The 19,476-nt window shown below is 39.3% G+C and overlaps 1 long non-coding RNA gene across 1 annotated transcript; it reads right to left on the bottom strand.

The window, feature by feature from the left end:
- Positions 1-11,876: 11,876 nt before the first annotated feature.
- On the bottom strand, positions 11,877-14,815 carry LOC117288910. The gene is made up of 3 exons (XR_004518919.1): positions 14,729-14,815; positions 12,943-13,027; positions 11,877-11,933 (listed from the first exon to the last, which is right to left on the bottom strand). It is a non-coding gene; the product is annotated as an uncharacterized LOC117288910 (long non-coding RNA).
- Positions 14,816-19,476: the final 4,661 nt, after the last annotated feature.

The following is a 19,476-nucleotide window of genomic DNA, read 5'->3' as shown; positions in this document are numbered from 1 at the left end:
CAAGATTTTTTATTTGCTTTTATTATGATTAATATTATTATTCTTTCCTCCTCCTAAAAGCCCCTAGGTTTAACCAGGGCATTTTGTTTCTAGCAAAAGTCATACTTGGCTTCGTATTAAAGAGTCAGATTCTATATCATATTAAAGCTTAGGTCTTGAAGTACTGGCGAAATAATAAGCTTGAATTAATTATTTAATTAACTAAGTTATAGTGACATGAATATTTCACTAGCCAATCTTTAGACCACCATATCTCAAAAAGTAAACGTCCGATCGTCAAACTTTTTTACGATTTTATACTTGTGTGGTACAGTATACATGTAACAAGATAATGGCCTAAATTTCCGGATGACACACCATGACCTCATGTATTGCAGGTTTTGTGTCTGTGCACAAACATAATGGCTCTTCAAAATGTCAACATTTAAATGGTCAAAAACACAATAACTTTAAAATAATTTATCTGTTTGTTTCCTAAACTTGATATTCTGTGTTGAAAAATATACTGATTCTAAAAATAAATGTTTCCCTCCATTAAAAGGCAATCAAGGTACGTTTATAATTCACGAATAAATTGAAATCTTGGCGTAATGGGTACAACGGATCTTATGGATGCAGTCACTAAACTGAATGCAGTCACTTTCATGGCATTGTTACACCTTTTCGATAGTTGGTGCAATACAATGTGGACCTTTACGGGGTTGAGGACTTACTTGAGGGAGTCCACGAAGCTGTCCTGAAGTTGGCATATTTTTTATTTGTTTACTAACCGCTTCGTTCTGGACCCATTACTTTGTACATACATGTATTTGGATTTGCACACAACCAACAGGCCTACATTAGAGTCCTACGTAGGCTAAGGGTTTTCGTTAAAACAAATGAACGCTTTGGCTATGTTGCATACCATCGTGTACCTTATCAAATTACTTAGTATGAAAAACACATTTTTGTCACTGTGACGTCATCAGGTGTCAAATGTGACCCGCTCTGTGAAAATGAGTCAGATGTAGGCAGTTTCAGGAATTGAGTTATATGCATGGCTGGAAAGAACACATCAGCAGCAGTAATTGGTAAGTGTCTAAGCTTTGGGGTGTATCGCGTTGCTGAGTTAGGCGCGCGGTCCATTTAGGGCCGGTTCGGCAACCATCAGACGATTGTCAAACGATTACAGTAGCAAACGATTCAGCAGCGGTTGTGAGACGATTGGGGGATAGGTTCTTCAAACGCTTCAGTGCGCTGAGCTTGTCTAGTCGTCCGGAGTCCGAACAAAGGGGCTATAATCGGATTACTGTCCATTGTGTTGGGATTATAGCTTTGACTGTTCGGTTGTGGACTATGAATATGAATTTAAAAACTAAAATGTTCTAACGCGTTATTTTTGCGCTGTGTTTTTTCCATTTCTAAAATGCTCGTCAAAAGATACCACACATACTTTTTTTAATCGTGAAAAACGATGAAGTATAACCTCACATTCTACTTTACCTCTTTTTGTCATGTATTTGCTTAGCCTAGCGCTGGCAACGTCAATGTACCTCACATGGGTACATCATGTACATGTATACTCGATTTGAGCGTTCGAGACGAACTCAATTTTTGGTTGGTTGTGACCAACTAAGAATGTTTCCCAACTAATGTGTATCTTTTTAATAAACGTATGACCAGGTTGTTGAATTTGGGTGTGATCTGCAAATAGGATTGTAATCAGTACGTCCTCGTCAGAAGGTTTAATTTTGAATTATTTTAATTTTAAACATACTGTTGGCATTGAAGAAGAAAAACCATTGCATTAATAAAAAGACTGCAATAAAAAATACCTAATGTATGTGTGTGTACTTATTTGTTTTACGCTTAATTGGAATAAATTAACAGATCTTATTATCAGAACATTTTGTTTATACCCTTCCCGTTTGTAAGTTTAAGATAAAACTCTCTATGTTTAAGGTTGATCAGACAATCTCGTGCTTTAATATAAATTTGTTTCCTGGAAAAGTATAAATAAATTTGGAGTCCGATTTTGGTGAAAATCTGAAACATAAATATTACAAATCTGTGAAATTATAAATGAATAGTTGAATCACTTTTTATTACAAAGACGCATCATGTTAAATCTCTTTTTTGAATGTGTGTGGCTCTGAAAAGAGCCGTTTGGTTTGTTTGAGAGAAAGTTTCTCTCCTTCCTCAGAGTTTCTTGAACTTGTGGATGAGACGATCGTGTCGGTCCATGTCGGCTGCACTCTGAAAAACCTTCTTGCATCCTTGCTTGCACCTTCGCTGTTCACCTGAAAGTGGCGACTCAAGACCCTCGTCCAAGTCTGCAAACTGAAGCGTTCCCGCAGTCGCCCTTTGAGCCATTTCATGCCATGCCATGAAGTGATCTGGATGTTGCTCGGATGGTTTCGGCGTGAAGTTGTAGCCATCTGCAAACTCACGTAAAAAAGTTATCAACTTCTTTGCGCGAATCGGCCTCTTGGAACAATGACCACAGGAAGAGGACTCACACTTCACAAATTCCAGCTGAAACGACCGCTGGGCAGAGTGACGGGAGAGAAATTGAAATTCCTCTGCAAGACTACTCAGTCTATCATCTCGCTGGATTTTTAGAAGGCTTGCATTGGTGAGTTCCTCAATTTTGGCCTCATCTGTGTGCTGTGTTGAACGGCAAGGAACAGGGACTATGTTCAGTGGGAACGAGTCGTAAACTCTTCCTTCCAGGCAGCGGTGGACGTCATCAATCGCCGTGTCAAGAACAATGGCCTCTTTGGTTTCCCTCTCTTGTTGTGTCAATTTTGTTTGTTCTTGTGGAGTCTTTTCCTCTCCGGGTAGACTAGCCTTTAGCTGAAGCCCTGTTAACCACATAGTCAAGGGGGCCCATGAATGTTCTACCATGTTGAACCTACTGTCCCCAGGTGAATATGCCACAATGCACAAGTAGTCGAGGTTCAAGTCTCGCCAAAGTCTTCCAATCATTTGGACTACCTTCAAACTGTGCTTTTTCCAGTCTGGCCCATTGTCTGATATGATTACGGCAGCGTACTTCCCGTCTTTTTCGTTGACTCTTTGAATTAGTTGTTTGAGGTCTTCATGGTGATTATAGACGGATGCTTTGTGAAACTTGTTGCCCCGGAGATAGATGGAGAGTGGACCAGTTCTGGGATAGTTGAAGTGGAGACGGCCTAGCTTGTCATGTCGATATTTTGAGGTGGGTAGCTGACACTGGTTGCCAGGTAACGGAGGTTCTTGAGATGGTGTCTTGTCGTGCTGTTTTGGTGATGGCCGGTGAAGAAGCTGCATATACCCGCTTGGTATAATTTTGTACCCAGTTGAAAAGTTGTGGTCTGGATAATGGACCATGTCATTTCTCATAAAGTTAGATTTAAAGGACATCCTTCTATCGACACATGGACCCCCTCCTACAAGTAGCTTGTTTTTGTCGTCCACTGACCATGCTGACACCTCATCTTCAAAACAAGTGGCCATCTCAAGAGCGTAATTCACGGAGCTTCGGCAAAAATGAGAGTTTTTGTTTTCCTTTGATACATCATTTGCCTTCACGCCAATTTTTGCGACAATAACTCCATGATATCGGACGCTTGCATGGCGGCTACTATGGGGTGCGACAAATAAGCGTTTGATGGAGCTCTCACTGATTGACTTTGGCAGGTCGGAAACTTTAGGCCTATTCAAAACTTCACTCGTCAATCTCCGTGCTGTCACACCAACAGATGACCAAGTTTCTGATCTCCTCCGATGTGCTGCAAAACCATGATCAAGTAGACTCTCGGTAACAGTCTGGACGAGGTTTGTATGTTTTTCATGCAATGGCTTCCTACCCCGTTTTTGAGGCAAAGTACCGCGTGCCTGAGAGGTGTTCACATCGAAGAGCCGTTTCCTTGACAGTGGGCGTGCTGATGCCTGCATGGGTTGCTTGATCGGTGAAAACGGAATCAGATTTGGTTTAAGCGGGGATATGACATGGTCGCGAATGGGGCTAAATAAAGATGAAGCTTTGCATTGCAATTGACTAAACTTAAACTCCATTTTGACCTGGAAGACGAAAGACCTCTGGCTGACGCTTTTTTGGAAGTGTTGTTGTTTATTGTTTATAGCTAGGCCTACGCGCCAATGAGTGCATACAAAAGATGCTGCCCGTCGCTATAGCGACTATTTATAGTGATGTCCAGTCACAACTACGGGTTGCTACTACATAACTGTGTTTCTCCCTCTGCTTTCTATTCCAGTACACCTGTCCCATACTGCTGAACACGGTCACAGTATTTACGAGCAAAAGTCTGTTAAACAAGTATTTATTTGAGTTGCCAGTGTGATTTTTTAGGTTAGTTTTTGAGATTTAGTTTCATCTACATTGAACGTGCTCACGATGAACTTCCAGGATTGTGACAGCATTGACCGATCGCCCAACAAGCGAAGAAGTAAGTTCACATTAGCACTTTATTTAATCAGTGTTTTTTAACACTATTATATTAAACAAAAATATCATCATTAATATTTGGACATAGTTCGGATGCCTCTCGAGAAAAATTCAGGTAAAAGGCCGTTACAAAAAAACCACGTTCTGGGTACCAGCCACTATAAACAAATGCTAGCGTGGCTTTAAGAATATTTGTTTTACTCAAAGATTACTCCGTGCCACTTAAAAAACAAGATCGTACTTAATCGTAATATGTACTTCTTTATTCATTCACAGATGTTGAAATTGACAGTGATGATTCAGATGATGACATTGCACTGGCTGGTCTGAGAACGCAGATCCGCACAGAAAACAGAGCGGAAGTTCGGAAGATGTTTCATGTTGAAAACCAGATGAGTCGTCAAGAACAAACTTCGGAACTTATCCTTGATATTCTCGGTGACATTCAGTCCCGCCTGGTGACAATGCAGGAGAAACAAGAAGAGATGGAGAAAAAACAACTAGACATCGACTTCAAACAAGATCGACTTCGGGAGCTGGTGAAAGTCATGGCTTCAAAGATATCGCCAGACATAATATTAGAAGAACCATCAAATCCACCCACTCCGTCCGTTTCATCAACCCCAGTCCGCCCGACAGGCCTACCAGTCCCAGTCCGTCTTCCAGGTCCGTCTATTCTAGACGGTCCGCCAGGTCCATCAACCCAAGGCCGTCCATCAGGTCCATCAACCCAAGCCCATCAGTTCATGCGACCTATCTCAGTGCCGTCATCCGAACAAGAAACAGCTGTGGACACAACTCCGTCACAACCGCAATCGGCAAAACTTATGTCGGGCCCTGATTCTGGCACCTATCTACTCGGTGGAAGTGAAACTCTGGTGCGTTCTGTTGCCGATTACAACGCCATGTTGAGAGAAGTGCAGCAAAGACGTCGCAACGCATCAGACAATGAAAAGGGAAAACTGCTATGTGTCTGCCTCTTGAAAAGAGAGGTACCAAAAGAAGAACTGGCCATCAAAAATGTCACTGGAAACTCTAGAGATGAGAACAACAAGCGATGCAAAATCCCCCAGCTCGACAGAGTCATCATACACAGCATTTTCCATCAAGCCAAGATGCAATTTACTGGATTTTCTGACTGGTACACAGACTCTAAAAGTAAGACCGTGGAAGCGCTCAACGAATGCTGCAAGCGAGCCCGTTACGAAAAAAGAAAACGGGTGCTTGTGGAAACCGTAGATAATAGTAACTAGAAAGAAGTACCAGTAAATGTAGTTTCAAGTTCGTTTTGTTTTAAATTCAGAAGTGACACTCAAATAAATTAATTCATAACAGCACCGCAGTGTGAGAGAGTTTTTATTTTGTGTTTCAAGTTTATTTTAAGTTTCAATAGGCCGATGGTATACTACAACACAGTTAGTTAAAACTTACTTTAGTGTTACGTAAAAGAAAGGGATGGATTCCTCAGAACCATCACTCATTGTTTCCTTAATTTAGTTTAGATAACAAAAAGTCACACAAGGACAAAAAAGCGTGGGAAACTTTCCAAGTCCAACTTCTTATCCAAATGCCATTTTTACCCATTGTTGCCAAATGCAAAGTCTCGTTTGATTAAAATAAGATAGGGGCCTACTATTTTGTTTTAATAACAAAAAAATAAATATGGAACTTTCACCAAAAGTGCAAACAAATTGTGGAACTTTGTTATAGTTGCTTTGTTTGTTGTGAAGAGTGAATATCAAGATATGTGTAAATTTAAGTGATATTGGACCCCTTAAAGAATCTGAACATCTTTGGTTATTGTGAAAATTTGAACTGAATTGGTCGTCGAAGTAGCAACATAATGAAAGAAAAATCACCGCTGTTACACGAACTCTTGTGCTTTCAGATGCTTGATTTTGAGAACTTAAAATCAAATTGTGAGTCCCGAAATAATTTGTTTGCCCATATTTTAGTGGGACATTACTTCTTTCTCGTTACTTCAGAGGGAGCCATTTCTCACAATGTTTTAAACTATTAACAGCTCTCCGTTAACAAGTACGTTTCTATGCTAACAGTGATTACCAATAGTGTCCAGTGCCTTTGGGGTCAACCTATTTTTGCAAGTGACTACCTCATCCAAACACAACTCGCTATTAAAAGTACAATAAATTTTTTCCATATAAAGGCTTTGTACTAGATATTTTAGTACTTTATACAATGTAACGAACGGTGGATTGTAGAATGAAACTATGGTTCTATTCTGGTTTTTCATTTAAAGATCACCAAGTGGTACTTTTAATTAAACATAGCATACAACATAAACTGAAATAATAAGATACTAAAAGCTTTAAGCTCAATACTATACAGATAGTCTGAAACAGCAATAACATTTCATAAACCTCCCCCGGAATAGATAGCATAGAATAATCACTTTCTAGAAGTTTGAGTCACAAACACCAATTGTAAAACTATAAACAAGTTCAGGAAACAAATAAATGCAAAAAATAAATAAATAAATAAATAAAAACAATAATGCTGAAGAATACCTATACTGATAATGCATTGCAGGCCAATTTCATGTAGCTGCTTAAACAGACAATTTTGCTTAACATTTCCTTGTCTACTGAGCAAATTTAAGCAGGGTACAAGTAAAAGATGGACCATGTGACAGGGTTACTGGCTAAGATAGTCTGGTAAGCAGAAATGTGTCTGTGCTTGTCAAAAATTGCTTTATGAAATTGGGCACTGATGTTAATGCAATTGTACAAGTACATGCATGGTTTGTTAATACAATCACAGACAGTATACATCTTAAAATAAATCGAAACAAAACATTAAAGGCACTGAACACGTTTGGTAGTAAGAATTGTCAAAAACCAATATTCTTACTCAGTGTATCCCAACATATGCATAAAGAAACAAGCCTGTGGAAATTTGGACTCAACTGTTCATTGAAGTTGCAAGAAACTGATGAAAGAAAAAACCACCCTTGTTGTATAAAATAGTGTGCTTCTGGCCAGATTTTTATATATATTGTTTTAGTGAGAAATTATCTCTTTCTCAAAAACTACGAAACCTTAGAGGGAGTCGTTTCTCACTTTGTTTTATACTATCAACAGCTCTCCGTTGCTCGTTACCAAGTAATGTTTTATGCTAATATATTTTGAGTAATTACCAAATGTGTACAGTGCTTTTAAAACAGTAAGATAACTTTGTTCCTTGTTATAAGTTTTGCTTTTTATACAAGCCCTACTATCCCATATAACATCATATAATTTTTTTTATTTGTTGTTGTGTTCATGCCCTTATATGGAAAGGGTTTGCTTTGTGCATGGCATCCTGTCACCTAATTTGATAAAGGCATTAACATGTCCACGGTGCTAATTCATTTAGGGGTTAGCACTGCATACGAGTTGATTACGAGTAATGGGGAGAGGGTGATAGTATAAAACATTGTGAGCTCAAATTTTCACAGGTTTGTTATTTTATGCATAAGTTGAGATACACCAACTGTGAAGACTAGTGTTTGACAATTACCAATAGTGTCCAGTGTCTTTAAAAGACAAAGTTAAATAATTATACATCTGAGGTAGTTTAATACATTTTAAAGCAACTGGTACAACTGTAGCGTCATTGTTGCAGTTAATATGTATAAAACTCAAGGATAACAAAACAATAAAACCTAATAAAAAAACTTCGGGATTGGAGCCTTCTTCGGGTACTTTCTTATGGCAGATGCTTCTGGTGTGATGACCAGGAAACGCTGCAGAGAGCTCATCACCTTGGGATTTCTGTGGTGAACCCCAAGGTGATGGGATGACAGCATCTCTTCTTGGAGATTCCTCCGTTGATCGTGTTGGTGATGGAGGCTCTGAACCAACTGACTTTGGTGACGCATTACCAAGTTCACCACTGTGACAAAAACGACGCTGTCTGAGGGACTGGTCTTCAATATGGTTGACCTCACCGGTCTCTTCTGACCTCTCCTTGGGATTTTGCTTGATAACCCACTGAACCTCAAGGTTACTATTGGTGATCTGGTCGGCAGACTCTGGGCTCTCCTGATGGGCTGGGGTACCGTTACCATGGGCAATGATGACAGGTGCCTCAGATGAGGACTGATTGGCATTGAGATCCCTCATAAGCTGCTTGCAGTTTGAATCATACTCCCACTCCAGCCCTGCTGCGTGCTGCAAAGGAAAATAAACATTTACACAATAACTTTACATTTCTAATAAGCAATTTGGACAGAAACAACAAGAATTTTCACTACTGGCACAATAATGTTTTTTAATGTTAATATGGTTAAAGGTCACTCAGTTTCTCAAACCCAGGATTTGAGCTGCCTCTAGCCATCGGGCTAGCTCGGTGGTATAGTTGTAGGACATCTGCTTTAGCAATGCAAAGGTCATACGTTCAAATCCCACTCAAGTGATTTGCATGTGATATTTTTCTTTCACAGAAAACAGTGCTTATTACACATCAGTGTAAGGGTTCATAACATTAAACCCAGAATTTGTTGAGTTAACAAAATGCATTCTCATTCAGGGACACTTGATAAAAGGAATGACGACCTCAAAGATGCAAAGTTGTATCTTGAAAGGGTTTTGGTACCTTTTGTATATCAAGTTTTTTGGCCATGACATGAATCCCTACTCACTGCGAATGAAGATGTAGGTGTATGTAATATACTTTACCTGTAGAAATTTTAACTTCACTAGTTTTCAAGTGTTTGAGAAAAAAAAAGTGAAAATCAAAGAGCAATTTTTTCTGGAGAGTAGCGTAAATACGTCTAACATGCTAAAAAAAACTTTTGTTTCCTGAGGCAGAAACGAAAATTACTTTCATGATAGTGTTTTACTCATGTCTCAAAACTTACAACCTCAGCAAGTAATATTTTAGAAGATTTCTACCATCATTATCTTCAAACCGGATAGTTTAATGTAAATCTGTCGACATTGTGTTTTGTGTTGTACAAAAAGTATCCAAACCCTTTAATACCGTGTTGCTGAGATGTACATGTAATCTTGAAAAAGAAGAAAAACAGTGTCTCTTACAGAGTCTTCCTCTGCTGCCAGCTCTTCCTGTAGATCCTTCATTTGATTCTCCAGCTCTGCTCTTTTCTCCTCTTGAGTTTCATGCACCTGAGAAAATGAGAAAACATTCGATCATAATTGTTATTGTTTTCTTTGTAGTGACCATTAGCATGAGCTTAAATGCAACTTGAAAGATGTGGGGGGGGGGAAGGGGGCAACGTTTATCATATCATTTCAGGGTGGGGTCTGAGCCCGCTTTGGGGCACCGGGATTTTTTTTAGGCCATTGATGCTCTCTGGTGCAGTCTGAGGGGTGATGTGCCCCCTCTGAGATGTTGGAATTTATGCATGTTTCAAGCTATGACATATGACGCACCATTATTTTAACTTACATGGTTATTAGCTAACAAACAACTCAATTATAGCTGCGTATCCATATTGTTTCTGCATATATAGTGCTCAGACGGCAAATCATCCCTACCCTCACCAGCATCATCAAGGGTGGATCAAAGGAATTGTAGTTGGGGTTGGGTGGGGCAAACCTATTAAAGATGGAGCATGCTATGAAGCGAACGCAAAGCTTTTTCCGGCCTGGGGAAAACTTTGCATTATAAATGCTTTAAGTAGGATTTGGTTTGATCTATATTACAGATGTTCCCTGGTGCAATCTTAGGCCAATAAGAGGCAAAAAGAATGGAACAGAACATAGCCTTTAGAGTGTGAGCAGCAGTATAACCTTTTTGGTCAACAGCATCTTCATGTGGGGACCTATGACACAAATTTGTCAAAGATTCATGTCAAAGAGTGAGCAAGCTAGTGTGAAACCTTTACGGCAAGGGTCATTCTAGATGCTCTGTGGTGCAATCTTTAGGCCAACAAGAGGCAAAAAGAATGGAACAGAACATAAGCCTTTAAAATGTAAGCAGCAGTAGAACCTTTTGAGTTAACAGCATCTTCAGGTACGGATCTACATACATGACACAAGTTGTAGGGGGCAAATCTCTCGAAGAGTGAGCATGCGAGTGTGAAATCTTTACGGCATGGGTCCGCGCTCGCCTAATAAAGACTCTGAACACTATTGGTAGTTTTCAAAGACCAGTCTTCTAACTTGGTGTATCTCAACATGCCTAAAATAACAAACCTGTGAAAATCTGAGCTCAATTGGTCGTCGAAGTTGCGAGATATTAATGCACAAAACAAAAAAACACCCGTCACACGGAGAAGTGTGCTTTCAGATGCTTGATTTCGGGACCTTAACTTCTAAATCTGAGATCTTGAAATGAAATTCGTGAAAAATTAATTCTTTCTCGAAAACTACATCACTTCAGAGGGAGCCTTTTCTCACAATGTTTGATACTATCAACGTCTCCCCATTGCACGTTACCAAGTGAGGTTTTATGCTGATAATTATTTTAAGTCACTACCAATAGTGTCCACTGCCTTTAAGCAGGCCTGGATCCTATGCTGTTTGGCTTCTCACACTAATGCTCAAACGTTGACAAAATTGCACCTCCCCATTGAAACAGTGGAAGGGACTATCCCCCACCCCACCCCCCATTTTTGAAGGGTGGAGGGCACAAACTCAAATGTTTCCCGTGTCTATGACCATCTTTATCTTGAAACTCAAGTATTGCACTGTATAAGACCAAACCCTGTGTCCCGTCAATGGCATCAATCATAATGTTTGAGCATTCGTGTGAGAAGCCAAATAGCATAATAATAATAATAATAATAATAATAATAATAATAATAATAATAATAATAATAATAATAATAATAATAATAATAATAATAATAATAATAATAATAAACATTTATATAGCGCCAAATCCATTAAAAATGCTCCCAGGCGCTTTACAACAACAAAACATTTTAACCACAAAAACTAAATAATTAAAACATTCAAAAAATAAAATCCATAAAGTATGATCATAAAACAATAAAGGTAGCATAGGGTCCAACCCGCTTATAGGCACGGGAAAATTCTGCATTTAAGATGCTCTGTGGTGCAATCTTTGGTCAATTTTTAGGGGGGACATTTGATATAGTGTCCCCCATCCTTCTAAAAAGTTGTGTCATCCTTAGCCCCTAGGATTAATGCCCATGGCGAGACACAGGGTTGGTCTTACACAGTGCAATACTTGGGCTTCATGATTAAGGTGGTCAAAAAGATGGGGGGACATTTGATATTGTGCCCCCCTCCCCTTGTCACACCCCCCACCCCCACCTATTTGATGCCCACCACCATAAGTAGGATTTGAAACTTTGTATGGTGGAATTATAACTATAAGAACATTTTGCGATAACACCATGTGAGTCTCTTTTTGAATAGTGTTGGTTCGGAAAAGAACTATTGGTTAAAGACCCATGTTTCTATTAATATACGCTGATCATCTACAGGAGAAAAATCATAAGAAAGACTGTACTTACTGTTTGTCTAGATGCTACTGCTCGTCGAAAGTACTTCTGTAGGGTTCTCTACGCAACCTAAAATAACGACAAATATCGGACAAATTTACATCAGCTGCTGTTAAACGAAGAAATTCAGTCTGAATGGTCTACATGTGTAGTTGCACGTTTTGTGTGCATTTGATCACTAGGCATAGTTAATTTTTTACAGTATTACATTTGAGAACCACCAGTTCCTTAAAAGCTCAGAACTGCCTAGTTCATTTTGATGGGTCATAATAAATAATTTGCAGAAAATACTTAACTATTTGTCTTTTTAAAGACAAATAAAGCACTTGTGTTTTAACCCATCAAAGTCTTTTGGAAAACAAAATTACACACAAATTTCACAAGTACCTACATGTGAGGTGAAACTAAACATGGATTGGAAATCACTAACAAGGCAATTATTTTTTTAGAAACCTCTTTCATCAGTGAAAAGGGTACAAAAGAATTTAGGCATTGCATGGTGAGGTATCAATATATATTTGGTTTGCGGTAACATCATGTGTGTTTCTACTTGCCAGGTAGAGTTTGTTCTTAGAGAACTGTCTTTCTTTATTCTACTACCGCAAAGAGTAGATTATCAGATTTTTTGGAGAATTGTTCTGAAAAGAACTGTCCTGCTTTGTAACTATACCCGGGCGGAAGGTATAGAAAATTGGCTGGGACAACTACTTTAGCTTTATAGGATCATAATTAACTGCACTACTGCGGAGTCAGTCTCTTGATGATGACTAGAGCAAGCTAGTCAAAACGTTAAGACCAATTCAAGAACTGGATAGTGATTTTGTTCCCTATTGGGCAATCCCTATAGGCTTCTGCTTGCTTTTTGTTGATATGTCTCTAATTATTTTACTAATAATGTAAAAATTACACATTTTTCTACTTATTGTTGCTGTGTGTTTTGAAGTTTTTAGAGCCTAAGTGAATAAATAAATAAACAAATAAATAAATTACTTGATGGATTGGAATTGGACCAAAATTAAGTACAGTTTCAAGAAAAAGGACAAAGCTTTATGGAAAGATTTCTCCAAACTGTAATAACCTGGTTGTCTCTTCGTCTTTTATCCATATGCTTCAAGTCCTCTGAATTCTTCTCACTCAGCCTCTTCCTTGATTCAACCTCTTCCCTGCAAACAGTCAATCAAAACAAACAAAGCTCGGTAAATAACACCAAACTCACAAATCTCAACTCATGTTAATCCGGCATGGGTAGGCCTATCGTCTTCTTGATACTCCAAGGGTTTATGAAGACGCACCAAAAATTCAATCCAAACTCAGTGATACCGCCTCTTGAAATACATAATTCGTAAAAAAAAAGTCCCCCTTTCTGGAGCTCCGGCCCTGGCCCCACACGTCGACCTGGTATTCTTTTAAAACGTAAGAGCCCATAATTTAATAACAACAAGTATGCTGTAGTAGTACAATAATTTCGCAGCATTGGCCTAAACCCCCCCCCCCCTCCCCCTGGGTTAAACAACAGAGGAACCGCAGTTGAAATGACCAGATAGAGAAAGGACCAATAACACTATAATTTATACCAGTATCAGCCGCCAGACTTGAGATTTGCTGAATTGGGCCCGCCAGACACCCCCCCCCCCCTCCCTCCTGGGTTAAACATCTGAGGAACCACCTAAAACCAAGTTGAAATGACCAATGATGACACTATTCCCAATACCAGTATCAGCCACCAGACAAAAGTTTTGCTGCATTAAGCCTGCCAGACCCCCCCCCCCCCACGTTAAACATCAGACCCCCTTGTAAACCAAGTTGAAATGACAAATGATGACACTATTCCCAATACCAGTATCAGCCGCCTGACAAAAGTTTTGCTGCATCCATGGGCCCGCCAGACACATACCCGCCCCCCCCCCCCCCCCCCCCCCCGGGTTAAACATCAGAGGAACAGCCTGAAACGCAGTTGAAATGACCATAGAGAATTAGGACGATTAACACTATTCTTAATACCAGTATTCAGCTGCCTGACAGAAGTTTTGCTGCATTGGGCCCGCCAGACACCCCCCCCCCCTACTTAAGTAAACAGAGGAGGAACCACCTCAAACAAAGTTGAAATGACCAATGACACTATTCCCCAAACCAGTATCAGCCGCCAGAAAAGGGTTTTGCTGCATTGGGCCTGGTTGAAATGACCAATGACACTATTCCCCAAACCAGTATCAGCCGCCAGAAAAGGGTTTTGCTGCATTGGGCCTGCCAGACTCGACCTCCCCTCCCAACCCCCGGGTTAAACATCGGAGGAGCCACATAAACCAAGTTGAAATGACCAATAACACCATTCCCTATACAAAGTTGGGGGGGGGGGAGCAGAGCGTCTGCCAGGCCAAATGCAGCAAAACATTTGTCTGGCGGGTGACACTTTGTTTTTGGAAAAGTGTTTTTGGTCATTTCCACTTGGTTGCAGGTGGTTCCTCCGATATTAAGTCAAAGGGGCGGAGGAGCGGGATGTCTGCAGGCCTAAGCAATTTGTCTAGCGGTTGATACATGTGCATTGTGGATGTAAAGGGTTTTTAACCAGAAAGGGCTTTCAACCTTTTTCAGTTGCTCAGATCTCTGGGTATTATCTCCTTTCATAAATTTTGAACAAAAGGCTGTATAAACCTAGAGTTTTCAAAGTAGCAGAGTATAGCTTTTGCTTTTTCAGATATCCAAAAATTAAATAAAAAATTACAAGGGTCGACAGACAACTCATTTTGCTTTAATGCATCATTGTACAAACTTAACAGCCCAATAAAACTTCTGTCCAGAAATTAATCACAGAAGATGTTCAACTGCCTCACTGGCTGATGACCATTATGCAATACAACACCTACCATTGGAACTATTTGTGGTATTGGCAGTCTGTTTTTCAGCTACAGTGCCGGGCGGAAATTGTCAGTACTGGGCAGGCCTGCCCACCGTCGCCCACCGTCGCCCACCGTGGCTACAACACTGATCATCACCAATGAAGGTAAGTATTACGGTTCCAACATCAAGAGTACTGTACTGTAAACAAAAACGGTGAAAGCAAATGAGAAAATTGGGAAGAAGTTGTTAATTCTTCACTTACCTTCATCCATTTTTGAAATGAACGAGTTTTACCACTGATGATGTCTTTACCTCTTCCACAGAATAGAAGAAGCAGGCGTGGGTAAACAAAGCACACATCACAGATCCTTAGACAACGAAACACATAGGACATCTAGGCCTATAGTGTCAATTATTAATATTATTTTTTTATAGGCAATACAGCATGTACACAAAACAATGAGATCAACTGGATTATTATTAGGCCCAAAGAGAAGAAATACAGCACTAGTAACCTTAATAATCAACAACTTTGATGATTGAGTACTCCGGAACTTCTGTAACTACGGTAAAACACTACCATATTGTAACTGGTAAATAACAAACTTTCCTATGCACGCAGCAGACCATCCATCAATGATTGATCATCACTGATCACGAGCCCCATACTTATACCAATATCCCATCTTTAGAAATAACAAAATAAGAAAAGTCCTACTCACTTTTATACTGCACGCACGGGCGAGAATTAACTGGTTGATGGATGAAAAATAATCTGTGATTTTTAAGGAGATTTCGTGAAATTATTGGAGAACATTGATGAAGAACAATTGGCGATATAATTTGAATCATAATGAAATTAGCCTGTCAATAGAGGGCGCTATCAAAGTTCAATTTGTATGACTTTTTCCAATATTTTTGTGCAGAAATCCAGCCTTCTATTTATTTGGTCGTTACTATACAGCATTGTTCATAATATGAGCAGTGGAATGTATTGCCTGCCAGGAAATAGACTGGAACGTAGGACTAATTTCATTCATGCCTGGAAGCACAAAAACTTGCTAAGCACAGAAAAATAGCTTAAAGGCAGTGGACACTATTGGTAATTACTCAATACAATTATTAGCATAAAACCTTACTTGGTAATGAGTAATGGGGAGAGGTTCGTAGTATAAAACATTGTGAGAAACGGCTCTCTCTGAAGTGGGTAGTTTTCGAGAAAGAAGTAATTTTCAACGAATTTGATTTCGAGACCTCAAGTTTAGAATTTGAGGTCCCGAAATCAAGCATCTGAAAGCACACAACTTTGTGTAACAAAGGTATTTTTATCTTTCATAGTCATCTCGCAACTCCGACGACCAATCGAGGTCAAATTTTCACAGGTTTGTTATTATATGCATATGTTGAGATACAGCAAGTGGGAACACTGGTCTTTGACAATTACCAATAGTGTCCAATGGCTTTAACAGAAACTGGCCACCCCAAAATTTAATGTAAGAAGCGTCACTGCGGTAATGCTTCTCAGATTGTGTTTCTATATGAACTATTCTTCCTATTGTGACAATGAAACTCTGAAAATCTAATGTCAAAACAATTTAAGTGGTAAGAAGTACAACAGCTTTGGAACTACATTGCATCGTTTGAGAAGTACACACGACAGAGTATGGAAAACGGGGTACCACTTTTAATTACCCCCAAATTGAGTATAAAAGCATTACCGCAGTAACGCTTCTCAGATTGTATACCTATTGTATCCTATTTTGACTAATTACTTTACAGTTGGACCATATTGAACTCTGGAATGCCATAAAACTTTATACATGCGGTGAGGAGTAGGACCTACAGCAGTTGGATAGTTTATTAGATAGCAAATTTTAGAAGAAACAAATTATACTTCGCTTCCTGGTACAAACGCTTGACCCCCCCCCCCCCCCCCCCATCATAACACGCATTACCGCGGTAATGCTTCTCAGATTATATTCCTGTATGGATTATCCTTCCTATTTTTTATTCTCCCAAAAAATTAAAATGAGAAGCGTTAAATGGAAGGTACACGTTTGGTAGTTACTCAAAACAATTAACTTAAAAACTGACTTGGTAACGAGCATTGGAGAGCTGTTGTTGATATAAAACATTGTGGGAAACGACTCCCTCTGAAGTAACGTAGTTTTTGAGAAAGGGGTAATTTCTAACTAAAATATTAAAAGACTTCTAGCTAGAAGTATTTTATTCCCATCTGAAAGCACACAAAATCGTTCAACAAGGGTGTTTTTTCTTCACCGTTTTCTCGCAACTTCGATGACCAATTGAGCCCAAATTTTCAAAGGCTTGTTATTTTATGCTTATGATGGGATACACCAAGTGATAATACTGGGCTTTGACAATTACCAAACGTGAACAGTGCCTTTATAAAAAAAATGCCTCCTAGATTGTATTCCTATAGATAATATTCAACTTTCAAATAATGGGTCAGTAAAAACTTATAACTGCGGTGAAGCTTAGTACACAGCTTTAGATAATTGCATTTTGAGAAACATTTCACCTTTTTTGTACATATGGGGATGAAAAAGGGGCAACAGTTTTGAACCCCACTCACAAACTGAACATAAGAATCGTTACAGCGGTAATGCTTTCCAGCTTGTATTCCTATATATAGGGACAATTCTTCCCATGTTGAGACAAATGACACAGGTTTTTAAAAACGCAATCACTTTTTGAAATGATTTTTTTGCAGATTAATTCTACAGGTTTGAAGTTCTGGAACAAAGAGTCGTTAACCAACGGTCTTTAAAACAAACACTTCTCAAAACAGATGTTTTACTGTGTACTATCTCTTTAATAAAACTTCCACCGTGCAAAGTTTCAAATCATATCAAGGGAAATTACTGACTGGGCAAATTGTAAATGATTTTGGGGTGAACAAAGACAAATTCACTGGAGTGGGATACAAACCAAAGAACTTACGGTTTTTTCCGGATTTTTTATAGGTTAACAAATCATAATTCACACAGGCACCTTTTCGATTGACATTTTTGACAAAACAATGCACGGTTGTTTTACAGGGCGGGGTATTTCTATTTTTTATTTTTTTTACAATGATCAGTCAACATCACACAGTTGTTTCCTGTTTCACATGACCAATGCATTTATTTTACTAAAAAGCCATACTTGTACACTGAATGTTAAACTCTATTTTTCTCTGCCTCAATAAATAGCTTTGTTTATTGGTTATCCTTTAAAAAAACAATTGTTTGTACTTGATTTCATGAAGATAAATGTAAGTTTGAATGAATAAAAACCTGGCAACATAAATTGAACATTTTAAAACTTACTATAGCTTTATTAGACCCAATGGCAAAAGAAAACACTTCAAAGTAAAGTGATTGACAATTATGTTAATGAGCATTACTAGCAGTGACATACGGATACTAAAAATAACATAATATGCCAGGGAGCTGATACACAGTTGAGTTATGATCATTCATTAATGTTCATAAACGGCAAAGAAAGCTTAGACGGAAGTTTTACTGAAAATTCATGAAGTTTTACTAGCTAGGCTTTTAAGCGTAGATTGCCTAGAAACGTGGAGTACGCACGCAAAAGCCAAAATTCGCCGCTAACCCATGAAATACGCTTGCCCTATACACAGAATTCCCGGCTTCCGTAAGCGCTGATTCTCTGCTTACGGTAAGCAGTGCCATGAAATTGGGCCCAGCTGGAGCTGTTTATAACCGGCTTTCTGTGCTAGCCTTTTAAGCGTAGAATGCCTAGAAACGTGGAGTAGGCACGCGCAAAAGCCAAAATTCGCCGCTAACCCATGAAATACGCTTGTCGTATACACAGAATTCCCGGCTTCCGTAAGCGCTGATTCTCTGCTTACGGTAAGCAGTGCCATGAAATTGGGCCCAGCTGGAGCTGTTTATAACCGGCTTTCTGAGCTAGCCTTTTAAGTGTAGAATGCCTAGAAATGTGGAGTAGGCACGCGCAAAAGACAAAATTCGCCGCTAACCCGTGAAATACGCTTGCCATAGACACAAAATTTCCTGCTTCCGTAAGCGCTGATTTTTTTGCTTACGGTAAGCAGAGCCATGAAATTCGACCCAGCTGGAACTGTTTATATCCGGCTGGCTTCCGCGTGTCAGGCTTACATTATGCCAATATACTCATGCCGAACACGCAATTCATAGCTTTTAGTAACAGGGCGTAATCTATTTCTAAGCGCGCGCGAATATCTATTTCTAAGCGCGCTTTTTAACAAAAGGGCATTAATGAATGGGAATAAAAGAGTAGTGACTTGTTTTTAAATGTATGTTGCCGTGCGATAAAGGCCCTCGCCTTCTGCTCGGGCCTTTATCACCTGGCAACGACCCTGCTGGTTTTAAACGGCCAATAAAGAACTCGTCGCTTCCCTTTTGTTCCCCTATCAAATGTCCATCAATTGAACAGATAAACAGTTCTTGAACTTGGTTCATGAACTGCTCTAATGAACATGTTATGAACATGTTTAAGGCATGTTCATGGACTGATCATGAACATTCTGGAAAGTTCATCGAGTCAAATTCCATCTTACCTGATGGGGTAGATTGGTTAGATGCATAGAGCTATATATACATACGTATATACAGCTGTATTGTTTGATGACAATTAGTTAACAACAGGGTGGACCACGTGAAGGTTGTCATCTCCCACCCCACAAAAGGGATCGTAATACATCTGAGTGTGTAACCATTACAACAATTGCTTCTTTGTAATGTTACCCCTCTCTGATTATTAT

Source organism: Asterias rubens, chromosome 4 (assembly GCF_902459465.1).
Source record: "Asterias rubens chromosome 4, eAstRub1.3, whole genome shotgun sequence".
Lineage (NCBI taxonomy): Eukaryota > Metazoa > Echinodermata > Asteroidea > Forcipulatida > Asteriidae > Asterias > Asterias rubens.
Note: the sequence above shows the minus strand (reverse complement) of the source record. Positions and strands in the feature narration are given on the sequence as shown.